The sequence below is a fragment of the Cupressus sempervirens genome, chromosome 6, assembly GCF_028749045.1.
Source record: "Cupressus sempervirens isolate cs-2001-9-10 chromosome 6, ASM2874904v1, whole genome shotgun sequence".
Taxonomy (NCBI): domain Eukaryota; kingdom Viridiplantae; phylum Streptophyta; class Pinopsida; order Cupressales; family Cupressaceae; genus Cupressus; species Cupressus sempervirens.
In genome coordinates, this window is record NC_143123.1 from 282,123,220 (window position 1) to 282,141,838 (window position 18,619).

General features: G+C 33.3%; 1 pseudogene; it reads right to left on the reverse strand.

Moving 5' to 3' along the window:
- The window catches only part of LOC149552317 (uncharacterized), a 59,765-nt pseudogene extending 49,032 nt beyond the window's left edge, over nucleotides 1–10,733 (reverse strand).
- Between the last annotated feature and the right edge of the window lie 7,886 nt (nucleotides 10,734–18,619).

Consider the following 18,619-nt stretch of genomic DNA (forward strand, 5'->3'; position numbering starts at 1 on the left):
AGTCAAACATTGTTGCAATATGAAAATATTTACCTAATGAAAAAAAAGTCATGCCTATATTTTATCCTAGAGACATTTAACAACTGCTATTTGTGAACCCTATGAATGAGATATTTCTTCTCTACTTCAAATGGCAATATGTTTTACACACTAATTTATTTTCAGGATTATGTGTAAGAGTCTGTTTGGTATCTAATGGTATTTTGAAAATGTATTTCCTTGAGCTTATTGTCTACTTTATAGAGACTGAAGGGATTTAATACTATATAAATTATTTTGGTATTTGATGGTATTTTTCTTGACCTTATGTTATGCACAAAGTTGTTTTTATACAAGTTTGTTTTATCATACAATTGTTTAATGAATGATTGTATTTACATTTTATTACAATTTCTTTGTTTAAAAGCACGTTTATTTGGGGGGCACATTAATTTTTAAAATATTTTCTTGATAGTTGTTCTGATATGGAATTGGAAGAGATCTTGATATACAAAACTACCATACCATGAATTCCAAACCCGATCTGAGTTCAATTTGAGTAAAATATGTAAGTCCATTTTTTGTTTATTTAGTTTTGTACCTGATTCAATTTGAACGCTATTTTTAATTATTTAATTCTATTTCTCTAATATCTTTGCCCAAATGCCTATATTGTGAGCACCTAGTGTATTCAATCTCCTATTCGCATAGTTGTCTGCTCAGATTATATAGCTTAACAAATAATAACTTAAGTATTTAGGAATTCATGCATTCATCTGCTGCTATTCAATGTTTGTGTGCTTTAGGAACAAGAATTTGGATTGGATATGCTGATAGGAGGGTGCATGTCATGGAACTAGGAGCTTCTTGGTGAGGGTCTTGCATTGAATGATGAATTGGATCGTGTGCTAGGGAAACACGACTCCATTACTACAGGGTCTCCTATTATGTGAAAAAGAACATCAACTCATGCGGCTCCTCTTGTCAATATCAATTCATGAAGCTTTTTAGATGTTTGATTTGTGTTGTGGAAATCAGGTAGATTGGCAGCTAATGCATTTTAGTTTGGATCTATCAAGCTGAATGGCCGAAAGAAAAACCTCTCCTTTGGAACTGTTGTATGATTTAATCAAAGAAGTTTTTTTTGGGTGAATTGTTGATGTTTGATGTTATATTCTTACATGGGTGTTGTTTTCCTCTCCTTTTTTTTCTTGTAGGCATATGTAACTCAAGAGGATACTCTAATTGGGACCTTGATGGTGAGAGAAAGCATAGCATACTCTGGTCGTGTAAGGCTCCTTGATAAAATGCCCTAGTCAAAGAAATTAGCATTAGTAGAGTCTACACTTGTGGAAATGGGTCTTTAGGAATGTGCCAACACTCCCATAGGAATTTGGCACCTGAGGGGAATCAGTAGTGGAGAAAAGAGAAGAGTGAGCATTTCCTTAGAGATTCTAATGAGATGAAGGTTTTTGTTTCTAGATAAACCAACAACTGGCTTAGACAGGTATGAATCTTTCTAAATTGGTGCCAGATACTTAATCCATCTTCAAGGTTTTTGTTTGCTAGAAGTTTTGTGGATGTTCCTTAGATGATACCATTGGTTCAAATTCATCTAACAAGGAACCTTTCAACCCAATAGTAGTTGGTTGAATTGGTTATATTGTGAAGTCTTATATATGTAAGAGGGAGCCACTATTATAGATATATAAGAGGGAGTCAGGTGTACTTGAAGAGAATGTTTTGAGACTTGTTCGTGCAAGAAAGTAATAATAATTTATATTGTAGTCAACTTTAGTTTTATCTTTCCATTGAAGCTTTTAGTCCAAGGCAAAACTAACAACATATAACAACTAGATGTTTAATTGAGAGTATACCATTTAAGCAAAACATTTTCAGATTTTGTTCAATAGTTAAACACTTTTTTTGGCTTGATAAACCTTAGATGTGAGGATTAAGATAGTCATGTTTGGTCTTGCAAGCTATAATGGACTATTCCTAAGGTTTTCCAAGCTCCTAAATAGCTATGTTTTAGTGATTTTTCATTCTCAGCACCTGAATCTACTTTGAAAATCTTGGGTGCAGTATTCATTAATGTGGATTCTGACCACTAAATGCTATTCACAAGTGTTCAGTCCTACATATGATCAACACCAACAGCATATGATAAAGGTGATGCTTTTAATATGGATGATATAGTAATCAAAGGTGATTGAATCGTAGTTAACTTGTGTTTAAAAAATTGGCAATATTCAAATTGGAAAATCATGAGCATCATGGAGGAACATTACATTCAGGCATCTTGTCAAACAGTTCACATGACTTATCTATGCTTCCATTTTGCAAGCATGTCACCGAAGACAAATGCTACTACTTCATCTTTTCTATCTGAAAAAATCCTTTATGCTTTGATGGATGCCTATAGCTTATCCTAAAGCTCTCATTCAACAATTATGAGATGATCAATCAAGAGGAAATAGTTGAAAGCTTAAAGTGACACAATTTTCAAAAAATCATATGAAATAAAATGGGCATGCGAGTAGAAAGAAACTAGAAAGACATTGTGTACAGATGAAGGCATGAAATGGATGGTTTTCGAGCACTTAGCACAAACACTCATCATTCAATACATATCATTTGAGATCAAATGGGTGTGTGGGATTATACACGCAATAAATAATAAAGGAGGGAATTGAACCCTCCCTAATGCTCACACTTGTTGAGGTCCACTTCAGTAATGGCCCTTCCTATGAAATTGCTGTCTAAAACTTTTCTAATGAGATAATGTGTTATGAGCTCTTCATCTGTGGGATGGAATGTGAATCCAGGAGGCAGTTGTGCATTACCCATATCATGACTATATATAACTAAAGTTAAAAGCCTCTATTATTGAATTCTCTTCCCTATCACCCATATTCATTTCCTTTGCTATTCATGCTTCACACGGGAGTCTTTTTATATGATGATTTATTGTCAATTATGTCCATTCGCTACAAAATAATTCTTATTCTACAAATTCGAGATGCTGGAACTTTTGTGGATGTGTAGGCCATCAGAACATACTGTAGGGAGGATGACGAACTTAATCTCAACTGTCAGACTCAGGCAAGTGATACAAATTGTAGAATCTTAACATATGGTTGTTCAAATTTTGTATCTCCTAAATGATTTCCTTTTAGCATATAACTTGCTATGCATAGTTGCCAAGTTTGGTTATTGTATCGGGCATATTAATGAAGAAGCATATTAGTTACTGTCGGTGATTACGACAATTTGATTAGTTATTGTCGATATTTTTCAAGCATTCTATAAAATAGTTCACATGCCTTCTGTATGATATGACATTTTGCATGCATCCTCCACTCTCTCATCCGGCTGATGATGGATTATGGAGAGTGATCTGAAATGATGACGCTAAAAAACACACAATCAAATCCAAAATGAACTTGCATTACAAATGGATTGTGGAAATCTGATATTGTTGATTTTGCATGCATGTCTACCAGGACAATCACAACTTCAATATAATATGTTGAAGTTGTGATTGCCCTGGTAGACATGCATGCAAAATCAACAATATTAGATTTCCACAATCCATTTGTAATGCAAGAACCACAAATACTAAACTTTGGAAAGAAGAGACATAGCATAGGATTGCCAAAATGAGAGAAATACTTAAAAAAATGCTCACTACTAAGGCACTGAAACCAATACAAGAGCACAACTTAGTGTTCAATTGTAGAAATGGGAGTAATGGTGTCAAGTAGATGAAATAAGTGCATTGTTAGGCAGTAAACTATAGAAAGATTAACATAACTTAATATTGTGATAGTGAAAGGAAAGCATCCATTGGCAGTAGACCGCTAAAGAAGAGCACTTAAATCAGGCCTATTAATTGATTACCTATTACAAGGAATGATTTTCTATTAATCTAATGTGATTTATTGATCGATTTCCTTGAATATATGTGTTCTTTGTAAGGATACTCATTAATTTGTATTGTCATACCTCTAGAAAAAATGCTATTCTATTTCAAATACCATAGTTTTCAAAGATAAAGGTCATATAGAGATATTGTTCTTTTCAAAAAGTTTGTGTGTCTTTTTTTGAGATATTCTCTAATGGATAAACAAATGAAAAATATAGCCAATTGAGAAATATTGGCTACTACAAAGTGTGCCATGTAACAATGCATACACATGGGCAATGCCTAGGTGAACTCCATTCATTGTTGCAATTGCCCTTGTGTCATATCTTTATAGACATGAAGGTTCCACAGTTGATGAGACTCAAATGACATACCTTCTTGTTAGATTTCTCTTTCTAATTAAAGAACATTCTTAATCACATTGTACAATCCATCATCAAAATGATTTTTTTTTAAATATAAAGATTGTTAGATTACTTCATTATGAAGTGATGTGATACCAAATATAATTTTGAAAAAATAATAAATAAACATCATTCGAAACCAAAATAAATACGTCCAAATCCAAATCAATAACAAAATACAAAACCAAATGTGTATAGATAGCTCAAACATGAATCTACATAGAAAGGATAGACATAAAATAAACACAATAAAAAGAAACCCAATATTCCTTTGAAACATTTGAAAATAAAATTTAGAAAACAGTGGCATCCAAACAATAACTTTTGCATACAGAATAAAACTTACCTGCAACTTTTGCAAATTGGTTCACACGATTGACAAATTCTAGCACATCTAGATTATAATGTTTTGTTTTCACCTCTATCTCCTCCAATCACCACTGATACAACCCACACGAAAATCTTAACCCCTTTTTCCCACTGCCATTTATGAATAGATTTGGAGAGGCAGAAAGATGGTGAGGCTTAGGATTTTTCCTAAGCGATCAAGTTGTGTGCAAAGTTGCTCAAGCTAGCCCTAAAATAATGCAAATAATTAATCAAAAAGATGGTTTATCTCACACAGAAATGAGAGAAAAGGGGGGATTGAACAAATGGGTATCTAAGAAAATTGATTGTTCTTCCGCCATTATCTGTGAAACTTTGATCACTATTGACAGTATTAATTTCTAGAGTTGGCTATATTAATTTTTCTATTGACCACCCACCAGACTACACTCTAGCTATCCACAATAAATAACAGACAATGAGCCATCTCAGCCACAACATAGCCGCCCATATTTAATTATATGTAATATTATAATATATTATAATATGTGTAATATGTTTGGTTTGTATTCTAGAGAGTTCTCAGACCTATATAAAAAGAGGCTTAATATAATACATTTCAGCAAGGCAGAAAGACAATAAAATCATTTTTATTTCTATGTATATCTTTATCTTTGCCTTCAAATTGGTATCAGAGCATGAAGATCTGGGCCTAGGAGGAAAATAATTATTTGTTGATATGTATAACTACTGTAGCAATGAATGGAGCTTCTAATGTTTTCTTTCTTGCAGATCATTAGCTTCTAAAGTTGGAGATTAGTGGCTGCAAAGATCTAGAGAAGAAAAGATTTCAGTTTAATGTTTGAAAGAAGGTATGAGCTGATTTCATGGAGTGAAGTCTAAGCAAAAATTGTTAAAAGGGGAAAATAATATTTTATTGTTGTTTCTTTAAACTATATGTCATTGGCTTAGACTTGTTTGGTGGATTTGCTTTGTAAAGAAAAGTTTAAAATTGTAAGGTGCAATTGTACCTAAGTATTAATATGGCTTCAGGAAGTAGTATAGCTCAACCAAAAATTCAAATATTTTATGGTAAAAATTATGAATTTTGGGCTATAAAAATGAAAACATTATTTTGTTCTCAAGGCATATGAGATCTTATTGAAAATGGTTTTAATGAAACACAAGATGAGTCTACATTAACACAACTTGAAAAGGATAAATTAAAAGATAAAAGGAAAAAGGATGCTAAAGCATTGTTTCTAATTCAAAAATCTTTAGATGAATCAATTTACCCTAAGGTTTGTGCAGCTAAAAAGTCTAAAATTGCATGGGATATTTTAGAAATAGTATATCAAGGGACATCAAAAGTTAAGATTTCTAAATTGTAAACTTTAAGGCGTGATTTTGAAAATTTGTGCATGAAGGATTCAAACTCATTTGATCAATTTCTAAATCAAGTAATGAATGTGGTTAATCAAATTAGATCATATGGTGATGATTTGACAGACCAAAAATTTGATGAAAAGATACTTCATAGTTTGCCTAGAAAATTTGATGCTATTGTTGTTGCCATTGAAGAATCTAAGGATTTGACAATACTATCTGTTGATAAGTTAATGAGTTCACTTTTATCTCATGAATCAAGAATGAACAGAAATAACAATTCTTTAAAGAATGCTTTTAGATCATAGGTATCTTTTGGAAAAGGAAGAGGAAGATCAAACTACAGAGGAAGAGGAAGATGTAGAAGCATAAATGGACATGGAAGTCCAATATAAGAAGAAAGAACAAATCAATCCATTCAGAGTTTGAACAGAGGATGTGGCAGAAGCTCAATCCAACACCCATCATCAAGGTTTGATAAATCTCAAATTCAGTGTCATTATTGTAAGAGATTTGGTCATAGTGCAAGTGAATGTAGAAAGAAACAAGAGGATATTGAAAAGAATGGTGTTAATTACTCAGATGTATCTGATAACAATTCAAGAAGTTTATTTATAACTTGTACTGTTACTCAAGAAAGTTCTAGTGATATATGGTTCCTAGATAGTAGATGTAGTAACCATATGATTGGAAATAAAGATTTTCTTGCTAGCTTGGATGATTATGTAAAATCTAAAGTAAAGCTAGGAAATGATATTAAAGTCTCTGTAATGGGAAAAGGTGTTATAACTGTCTTGACAAATAATGGAGGAAAAATATATATTCCTGATGTGTATTTTGTGCCTGGATAAAAACACAATCTCATGAGTATTGGTCAACTAGTACAAAAGGGTTACAAAGTTTCTTTTGATAATGATGTTTGCACAATCTTGGATAGAAATCCCGGTGGCAGGTTAATTGCAAGAGTCAACATGACACAAAATCAAATGTTCCCCCTCCAGATTCATTGCATTCAAGGAGGAAAATAAGTTAGTTTCAAGACAACATTCTCAAATTAGTCATGGCTATGGCATTTGAGGTATGATCATCTTCATTTTGATGCTTTGAGCCTGTTACAAAAGAAAAATATGGTGAGAGGATTGCCTCATATAGTACAACCACCAAGTTCATGTGAAAGATGTATATTGGCAAAATAACATAGAGAAAGCTTCCTAGTAGGAGGTTCATATAGAGCAAGGGCACCATTGGAATTAGTTCACATTGATATTTGTGGACCTATGCAAACTCCATCTTTGGGAGGAAGCGTATATTTCTTAACAATTATTTATGATTTTAGCAGGAAGACTTGGATATACTTTCTCAAACAAAAGAGTGAAGATTTTGAAAAATTCGAGTTCAAAAATTTGGTTGAAAAACAAAGTGGTCTCTACATCAAGGTATTGTGATCTGATAGAGGTGGTGAATTTAGTTCTACCGAGTTTCTAGAATATTGCAGATTTCATAGAATTAAGAAACAGTTTACCACAAGGTACACACCACAACAAAATGGTGTTGTAGAGAGGAATAAAAAAACCATAATGGAGATGGCAAGGATTATGTTGAAGGCTAAAAATCTATCCAATGATTTTTGGGCAAAAGCAGTAGCATGTGCTATATACATCTTGAACAAGAGTCCTACAAAGAGAGTTAAGAACACAATTCCTCAAGAAGCATGGAATGGTAAGAAACATAATGTATCCCATTTTAGAGTTTTTGGATGTGTTTCTTATTCCTTAGTGCCATTTGAATTGAGAAGGACATTAGATGATAAAAGTAAAAAATGTATCTTTATTGGTTACAGTGAAGAATCAAAAGCTTATAGATTGTATAACCTTGTTTCAAAGATATTGATCATTAGCAGGGATGTTAAATTTGAAGAAGAAGATTCATGGCATGAAAATGATAACAAAAAAGTCACAAGAGGAGCACCAATATTACAAAGTGATGACGAATTAAAGGAACAAGGGACTCAATCAACACCCAATACTCCACCAAGGAACTTTGTGCAAGGAGCCTCACCTCCAGGTTCAAATGTAAGTGATAAATCAGATTCTACATTCTCAACTCCAAGTTACAAAGGTAAGAAGAAAAGAAGCTTAAAAGAAATATATATAATCAAGAAGAAGAGAATGTAGACATTTACTCAAAATTTGCTTTATTTTCTTGTGATAAATTGTATTTTGATGCAGTAATTAAAGAAGATAAATGGATCAAGGCAATGGATGAAGAATTGACTCTATTGAAAGAAATAAAACATGGAAAATAATGGATTTACCTAAAGGAAAAGAATGTATAGGAGTCAAATGGGTCTACAAAACTAAATTTGATGCAAAAGGTAAAATTGTTAAGCATAAGGAAAGACTAGTTGCTAAAGGTTTTTCACAACAATATGGAGTTGATTATAATGAAACATTTTCTCTAGTTGCTAGACTTGACACAGTTCGAACTATTTTGGCAATAACTACACAAAATGATTGGAAAGTGTATCAAATGGATGTAAAATCAGCTTTTTTGAATGGTTTTCTTGATGAAGAGGTACATGTTAAACAACCACCTAGTTATGAGGTTTGTGGGCATGAAAATAAGGTATATAAACTAAACAAGGCACTTTATGGTTTGAAACAAGCTCTTAGGGATTGGTATAAGAGGATTGATTCATACATGATAAGAAATCAATTTAATAGAAGTAACAATGAGTGCACATTGTATGTCAAGACTAATAAGTAAGGTCAAATTTTGATTGTATGTTTGTATGTTGATGACTTGATATTCACTAGAAATTTATCAATAGAAATGTTCAAGTCAGAAATGATGAAAGAATTTGAAATGATAGATTTGGGGTTGATGAGATATTTCTTAGGTATTGAAGTTAGTCAATGTGACAAAGGTATCTTCATTTGTCAATCCAAGTATATAAAGGATGTTTTGAAGAGATTTAAAATGATGAATTGCAATCCAACATCAACTCTAGTTGCAACATGAACAAAACTTAGCAAGGAAGAGAAGAACTCAAATGTTGATCCAACTATGTTTAAAAGACTTGTTGGAAGTTTAATGTATATGACAGCTACAAGGCTAAGCATCATGTATGGTGTCAATTTGATCTTAAGGTTCATGCAGTCACCACAAAATTCTCATTGGCAAGTTGGAAAAAGGATATTGAGATATATTGTAGGAACAATAGGATATAGAATCCTATATTCCAAAGCTAAATTTTTTGGTTTGATTGGTTCTACTGACAGTGATTTTATAGTTATCATTGATGACAGGAAGAGCACTTCTAGATATGTTTTTCACCTTAGATCGGGAGCCATATCGTGGGCATCAAAGAAGTAACCTACAATGACTATTTCATTAGCTGAAGTAGAATATGCAGCTGCCACTTCCATAGCATGTTAAGAAGTATGGATGCATTGAATTTTGTGTGATCTTCACCATCATCAGGAGGAACCAACACCAATTCTTTGTGATAACAAATCAGCAATAGCATTATCTAAGAATCATGCATTTCATAAGAGAAGCAAACATATTGATACAAGGTATCACTTCATTAGAGAATTGGTCAAAAATGGAGAAATCTACCTTGAATTCTACAAATCTGAAGATCAATTGGTAGATATTTTCACTAAGGCATTACCAAAGAGTAACTTTGAATATCTATGAGAGAAATCAGGTATTACTGATGCAAAATTTGTTAATCACATAAATTAAGGGGGAATGTTGGCGGTATTAATTTCTGAAGTTGGGTGTATTAATTTTTCTATTGACTACCCACCGTCTAGACCACACTCTACCCATCCATAATAAATAACAGACAATGAGCCATCTCAGCCACTCCAACTGCAACATAGCTGCCCATATTCAATTATATGTAATATTATAACATATATGTTTCATTTGTATTCTAGAGAGTTCTCAAACCTCTATAAAAAGAGGCTTAATGTAATGCATTTTAGCAAGGTAAAAAGATAATAAAATTAGTTTTATTTATGTGTATTTGTTTATCTTTGCCTTCAAGCACCACCATGGCACTGAGCGAATGGCCAGCCAAACAAACTTTCTACATGTTGCATTGCTTTACCATTTCTCTGGTGATGTGCAAAGCATCCTTGACATGGGAGGCCTTCTAAATCCACTAAAAAATCAAATTTAGGTCATCTCTGAGATCCAATATTATACTGGCTACTAATAGTATTGTCCCTCTTAGCACTATGACTGCAAAGGGGCAATTTGTTGGATGGAAGAGCTGAAATTCCTTCAGAGAAGAAGCCTAATAAGTCAATTGCAAAAGACAATTCACTACCCCAAAAGTAGCTAGCACACAATGGAAATAGCACCATGCAGAACATTGCAATAATGGAGGGAGAAAACTAAGAATAAAATACAATAATGAAAAGAAAAGTATGACCCAGGAGGAGGATGTTTATTATTTATTCATTTGGCATGATGAACAATGTGCAATGAATAATAGTCCCGTGCAAGTAGATCTCCATTACATTTTTCTTTTCAACTATAGGGGAAAATTTTGAAAAACAAACAAAAAGAATTACCATTGATTGCAAAGAGAAAAACTCGAGTACCATTAAATCAAAGTCCATGAACCACATGCAACTACTCTCATCCAATGCTTTTGTGACTATGGCAAGAAAAATAAAAATGAAACCTGACATTGTAACCAATGTCAGATATTGTACCTACTACTAAACTATTATCAAAGTTAGCAGGAGAGAGCAGCAATATTTAATCTTATACTGATCATATTCATTGTTCCATTTACAAGAGGAAAGAAATGAGTACCTTGCTATTCCTACAACTTCTTGAATTTCTATGGTGTAGACATAGCTATTTCAAAGAAAGAGATGGGCATAATAGTTGCCCCTAGAACAACAAAAAGGGATATTGTGTATGATAATTATCAAATAGACCAAAATGTGGACACATAGGCCAGATGTATCCCTTGCATGAAGGGAAATAAGCAGTTGCTAGTCTTTGATGCTGAAGATTTTGGAATGCCAATAGTTGGCAACAACGATAACTTCAAAACTTTTATCTTGATTTTTGTGTCTTCTCTCACATTGAAATATGTGAAAAGTATTGATTTTCATAATGTGAGGGTTACTGTTGATCATCTTGCTCACTTAAAAAAATAAATATTGAAATTCAACTTTATTAGAGGGTAATGGAGCATTTTAATTGGTCGTGGATGAGAATATTAATCACTATTTAACTCGAAGCTTTGGCAATAGTTTCTGCCTTGGTAGGAAAAAATTGTTAGAAACAAACAAGATAATATCAAATGGATGTGAAATAGCTCAACAACTTTTTCATTGAGACATTTTTCAAATCCTTGCAAGAATCATTAAGGAAATGGGTGTTGCAGGAAACTTTAGTTCTCATGGGTTGAGACATATTTCTTCTTGCAGAAGAGTGGCCACCATGTTTGAGGCTCCTCACCTTTAAGAATTTGATGTTTGTGGTCATTTTTGGTACAAAACTAGTGGGAAATTTCTTAGCCATCAATTAAGACATGATTTAGAGAGTGTAAATGGAAGAATGAAATGGACCTTTGATAATTCTTCTATTGAATATTAAGCAGGAGTAACTCTTCTATGAAAAAATAAAGATATTTGTGTGGTTATGAATTAAGCATTTGTAATCATTTACAATCTTAGCCATCAATTGTTAAGCTTTAAGCCTATAAATTAATGATAAATAGTAATAGGAAGGAGTCAAATAGATACAAGATACACATAAAAATATCCTGGGAAAACCCTTTGAGAATGAAGGGAAAAGTCCAATCATACAACAAAAGATCATTTTATTGATAATAAAATGTAGGTGTACATTATCCTTTGCTTGATGCAATATACATATAAAAATAGGAGAGACTCTTCACATTACAACTGAAGGTCTCTTGAATTCCCAAAATATGACTCCTCATATTTCCATGCGTCAATGCATGTTGAATAACACATCTTAATATTTAATATTTAATATTACAATTTATCATAAATATCATTTTCAGATGTAAGTAACCATAATGGTAATAATGCCTAGAGATAAAGATCTCTATTATAGCTGTAAAATCCAACACTCCCTATTAGCAAAATAGATCTTTAGCTAAACAATCACACAAGGCTGAAAACAAAATGTAAGTGATAAAATCTAACCACAAAAGTTCATGGAATCACTCAACCTAAAAAATCTACAACAAACACCGAACTTTCATAACACTCTCTCAATGTGATGTTGTCATAGAATCTCTCAACATTATACTAAGAGAACAACTTACTAATAACTATGGAATCACTTAACATAATAGACCTATAACTTCTACACAACATCATGGAATCACTCAATAGGATAGATTTGTAAAAATCCCAACTAAGCCTTTATTCACAAATTCTCTCCACGTGAACTATCATGGGATCACTCAACATAACCTCTAACTCCCACCACAAATTTTCTCCATGTGATGTCATCATGAATTCTCTCCACATGATGATCAATCTTATAGAAAAAACATTATCATAATTGATTCTTACAATTTCATTTATTTAGACAAGAATATAAATAGACATAACAAAACAAGACTTAATTCCACTTAACTCTCAAATTTTACAAATACCACAAACATCACAAGCATATATGAGAATGAAGGGGATTCCATAAGAACACCCTCTTAGTAATGAAGCCTCTCTTTGAAGCTAAAATCTCCCTCTAAAGCTCAACATCTCTGATGGGGACACAACCCAAGAACAAAATGGACACAATAGAAAAGGGAAATTATATTAACTGAGAAAATAAGCTAGTACAAATAGTATAGAGAAAATAAACTTCTAAACATGCCCTAAGGGCTTACAATAGCATAAATCTGGAGATAATTTCTCCTTTTTGCACCTCCTCTCAAACTCCACTCCGAACTGCCTTTTACAATGCCAAAAATCTCCTTAAATAGACCCCAGAGTGTTAAGGACTAGGAGTACATTCTAGAAAGTGCTAGTAGTCATCCACCGACCAAATAGAAGATTTCGGAAGTTGCGTTAGAAGTCGGTGCAAATCTAGAAGAATCCAAAAATGGTAACCAAACTTTCGGGAGGCATAACTTTTGAACCGTAGCTCCGATTGACGAACCGTTTACATTTTTGAAAAGCTCTCGAAGCGCTCTATGGCCCTATGGACAAGATTTTCTCGTCCCCCATTTTTTGGCCCTTTTTGAGGTCATTTAATGCCCCTAACCTGACTTCAAAGCATTCTTAGGAGGTCTCCAAAACTTGAAAAACTGCAATAACTTTCAAACCGTGGGGCCTTTTGACCTGATTCTTTTTTTGGAATGCTCTAAATCACAATTACATTCATCAGGACAATTCACACCTTCTAGGTCACCAAAATGATGGCCAAATTGCATGCTCCTATTTTTTTGGGATTTTCAAACACACTGATAGTGGAACTGTGAGAGTTGGAACCTTTATTTGACCCAAATGGGTATCCAAAAATGAAAACACATGAAACAGAAACTAAGTCTAAGTACATTTTTTTGGGTGACACAGGATTTCCCTTATACCTCTGGATGCTCCTGTATCAATCTCCCTCTTAATCACAAGCTCACTCTAAATGCAAAAATATCTCCTCATGATTGCAATCAACATTCTCATATTAATCTTTAAGGTTCCACCCTGCAACCAAGAGAGATTGATTAAAAAATTAATCCTTCATAAATATTAACGATAAAACCCTATTTTGTCCAACACAAAGTATAATCATAGAAATCTTATATTTTTCTCAAAAAATCCTTAATTTGATGATGGAACCAATCTAGCTGAAGCCTTCAAATTATCCTGCCACAAATAGCTCTTCTCCTTCCTATGCAAATGCCACCCAACTTTTCCAAACCCTCTATTTCTCTTAAACAATAGTGACATGTTATTCAATAAAAAATATATATTTGGAAGATGAGGAAACTCCCCCCTCTAAAGGTAAGAAATCTAAGGAAGGGGAGAAAGTCTCCCCCTCTACCAACATTGCTCCTAGTAGCAAAAGCCCTAGGGGTTTAACCCCTAACCCCCCCAAGATTGAGGAACAAGAGGAGGAGGAGAATAGCATTGAAGAAGAGGATATAGAATCAAAGGAAGAGGTGAAGGGGGAGGACAGTGAGGAGTTTGAGGAGGAAACAATAGTTACACTAGGGAACCCCAAGAAAAGGAAGGCTAAGGAGGCTTTGTTGCTAGAAGAAACAAAAGACCAAACTCCTTTGCTCTTAGGCCCAGTCCCTACCATTTCTTTTTCGTAAGAGAAGATAATTTCTCTAGTGGAAGATAGTGGGGAGGTGGTTTTGAAAGATAAGAGGGGATCATGGAGAAATTTTGACTCTAAAATGGTGAAGATGGGGATAGTCAGAGAGATGATGAACCCCCAGGTGATGAAGGAAAAAGATGGTAAAGTCCATTTTGATGAGCTTCTTGACCCGACTCTTGTTGCAATCTCTGACATCGTGAGAGAATATGGGCTCAACCTACTCAAAAATGCTAAAAATAGCATGATAGATAATTTTTTCTCTATCAAAGGGCTATTTCACAAGATAGAAGAACTCAAGGAGAAAGCAAGCTAGAAGGATGACCACATGAGAAGTAGCAACTAGGGACACCATGTTGACCAGGAGGACCGTATCTCAATGGTTGAAAAAAGAGTTCTAAGGATGGAGACTTCTAATCAGAACCTGGCTAATCAAGTGATTGTGACTTTGAATACCCTAAATGAGATCATTAATAGTTTGGGTGAATCTCTGAAGGAAGCTGGCTTTGGTGGGGAAAAAGAAGATAAAGCCAGTATGGACTGTGGGAAAATTGAGGAAGAAAAGAAAGAGACAAGGGACCAATGGATGATCAGAACTAGGATCAAGCAAGCGTGGACAACCGAAAGGCCAATGAAGCTGCAAAGACTCTGCAGGTTCTAGATAGGGAGAGCTAATAGTTTTAGTTTTCATTTTTTGTTTCGACCTTATCTAGAGTTACTGGTTTTTATATCTTGGCCACAGGCCTATCTTTTGGTTTTGGCTTTTTATAAGTAGATGCATACTAGCTAGACTTTACTTTTTATTTATATTTCTAATTTTATGTAAAACAATTGGGTTTCAAGATCCTTGTAAAACTTGTTTTACTTAATAAAAAACATATATATGGAAATCAAACATTACATTGTAAGGCAAAGCCTTATCTCCTATAATCATGGGTATTCTTCTCACTAATACAAATATATTTACTCCTAAAACCATTTGATGTTCTGAATAAGAACTATTACAAAATTAAAAGCCATGCATAATTTGCACTCAAAATTCTATAATCTTTCTCCAATGATAAGATAATGATAAATTATACTAAATAATATTCCACATCTAAATATCTAACATAAAAATATTTTTTTCCCACTCCTCATCAACATGACTATAGCCATTAGGAAGACCTTTTTACATGACAACAACAAGAATGGTGTTAGAATGTCGAGAATTTCTGAGTGGGATCTCTGCTGAAAGACATAAAATCAGAACAATACTAACTTTACATAACATCTCCAACAAAAATGAAAGAGAACATTTTATCAAACCATTTTGAAAGATGGTGTGGCTATAATAATATGATCTAATTTTCCTTCTAGAAATATGTTATTCAACTCCCAATCATGGACAGGCAGTGATAAGGAATTCTAAGCATGCATCATCATGAGTGAATAACACTCAATCTCACACTGAATGTGTATAGCATCCTAAACATCGATTGAATAATAAATTGAATGACTTCAAACTACCATGTAATAATTATTATTATGGCCTCTCTCATCTATAAGAACACCACGCATGACTATACTCATCATGTTTTCTTGGCAGTTACATGATGAAGGCATTAAGTTTCTCGCAAATGGTCTTTCCTGGAGGGAACCATTAGAGATGTTAGGATTAATGCAACAAAAATAAAAATTACATGTAAATATAACCAATATCAAAAACTAATAAATCACACATAAGAGAACATAAACACAAAGATTTAACATGGTTCACCCAATCCTTGAGCTACATCCACCAAAGAATGAGTTCAATACTCTTGTTATCCAGTGATTACAACCTGATTACAATCCATAATCCCTTACAACTCAATACTGCCACAAGAAGATACAATCTCATCATATAGTATAAAATCCCTAACCCTAAGCCCTTTTATATAAGATTTTTTCATTTACAGAACTAGGGCTAGAATAAGCCATCAAATATAAAAATAATAGTTGATTCCTTTTACAATAATAAAGGTGGCCAAGCTTTTGGGAGCACATGTGGAGCTTTGCCCAAGACCCTGCATGAGGTGTTGCCCCTTGATCCTGTCTTGGGGGTGCTACCCTCAAACCCCTAGAGTAAAATCTAAGGTTGGGGGGGGGGAAACCACATTGATTAAATTGGGAAAAAATAACCTCTGAGTTTAATTAGGCTCCACATCACAACAATCTCCCACTTGGAGACTGACTAGACTAGACAACAATAACTAGAGAACTGTCAAAAGAATAGTAATGATGTAGACTTGATATATATAGTTCGCTTTGGACAACCATAGTTGGATAGGAGCACTGTGTACACTTTGGTATTGAGCAACATGTAGATAGACATCTATATATGTGAGCTCCCTCTCCAACCATCAGAAGTCCTCTCAGAAGTTGAGTACCAACGATGTAGATCAAGTTGCTACCTATTAATAAACCATTGCAATGATGTCATTCATGAAGACAAAGTTCTAAGGCAATAAAAAGTTAGTCCAAATACTCAATATTTATAGATCACAACTATAAGGAGTAGTTCAAAAAAATATCAAAGAACCACAAAGGAAAAATATTGACATGTCATCTTCTAAATTGATCCTCTTTAAGAAAAATGGTATTGCACTAGAATGTGCAATGCTAATAACATTGGAAATGACATAGATGACCTCACCATTTTTATTCCATGATAAGTAAAAAAAATAGTGATATGAGGAATCAACATAAACAAAGGACAAAGACTTACATCATGCCCATAAACATACACATGATGATGAGACATAAATGATTCACAAACATGATGAGAGGATATAACCAAAAACAACTTTAACAAATGCATACCTCAATCCCAAATCTTTTGGGCATAAACTCAAATGTGCATACAAATTTTTTATTTTGAATAAGTTTCAATACCTGCATTAAATTCAAATGATATGAACATTAACTTGAATTACACGTGCATTTCCTAGATCCTTTATAATGGATCGAGTCATAAAATAATAACCCCAAAATTCAATGAAACATTTAGAATCTCAAGAGAAGAAACTAACACCAAGAATCGCACAAAAACTATCCCAAGAAATGAAAGGTATAGACAAGCATTAAATAAAATTGAGTATGCTAATACACTAAATATATAAAAATTTCCTTATAAACTATTATGAACCTAGCTCTACTACCATGTTAAGTTTTGAACCTAGAAATCAATGATAAATAGTAAAAAGAAGGAGCCAAACACATATGATAGACATAGAGAAATATCATGAGAAAACCCTTCAAGAATGAAGGAAAAAACACAACCACACAACACAAGACCATTTTAATGATAATAAAATTCAAGTGTACAATATCCTTCACTTGATGCATATATATAACAATAGGAGAGACTCTTCACATTACAAGTGAAGGTCTCTTGAATTTCCAAAACATGATTCTTTGTATTTCCGTGCCTCAACGCATGTTGAATAACACATGTCTTAATATTTAATATTACAATTTTATCATAAATGTCATTTTCGGTTGTAGGTAACCATAACAATAATAATGTCAAGAGATAAAGATCTTCATTGAAGCTACAATTTCCAACATAAAAAACTATTAGAGTTTTAATTCATAGATTGTTGATTCGATTGATGTCAATCTCCCATGTAGAGTGGGAGTGAGATGCTCTTGGGTAAGTAGAATGAGGAATTGGTTTCATGGCATATACTATAAATGTAATAATTTTAGAATAGTGGTTCTATTAGAGAAGAAGCATGGTAGAAATAAAATTACAAAATTTCCTTTTCAGTGGCTCCCATGTTCTATGATAATATAAGCCACAAGAAACTAGGAAGTACATCAAAGGTGTTCAAAATTTGTTATGCCAAGCACCTACCTATTAGAGATTGTTGTGAAAGATCCATATTCCTGTTACTCCCTCTGCCATAGGAACAATTGTTAATGGTTTTGGCTTAGTTAACTAGCTCATCGATTTACCTGGTAATTTTAACTCATAATTATAGGCTTAATAGATATTATGTATATAATATTTACATGTTTTTCACCCCTTTTCAAAATCTTCCATATTGGTGAACAAGACCTTCAAACCCAAACTTTGAATCAAACTCGAACGGGTAACTTAGGTTTTTTCTAATGAAGTAAATGTCGGCTATTGAATGTGAACATTAAAATTGAGAGCAAGTGTTGAATTAGATTGACAAACATAATGTTTTTTTTTTGTGTGAAAACTAAAAACAATAGTTTTGAGCACAAAGGAAAT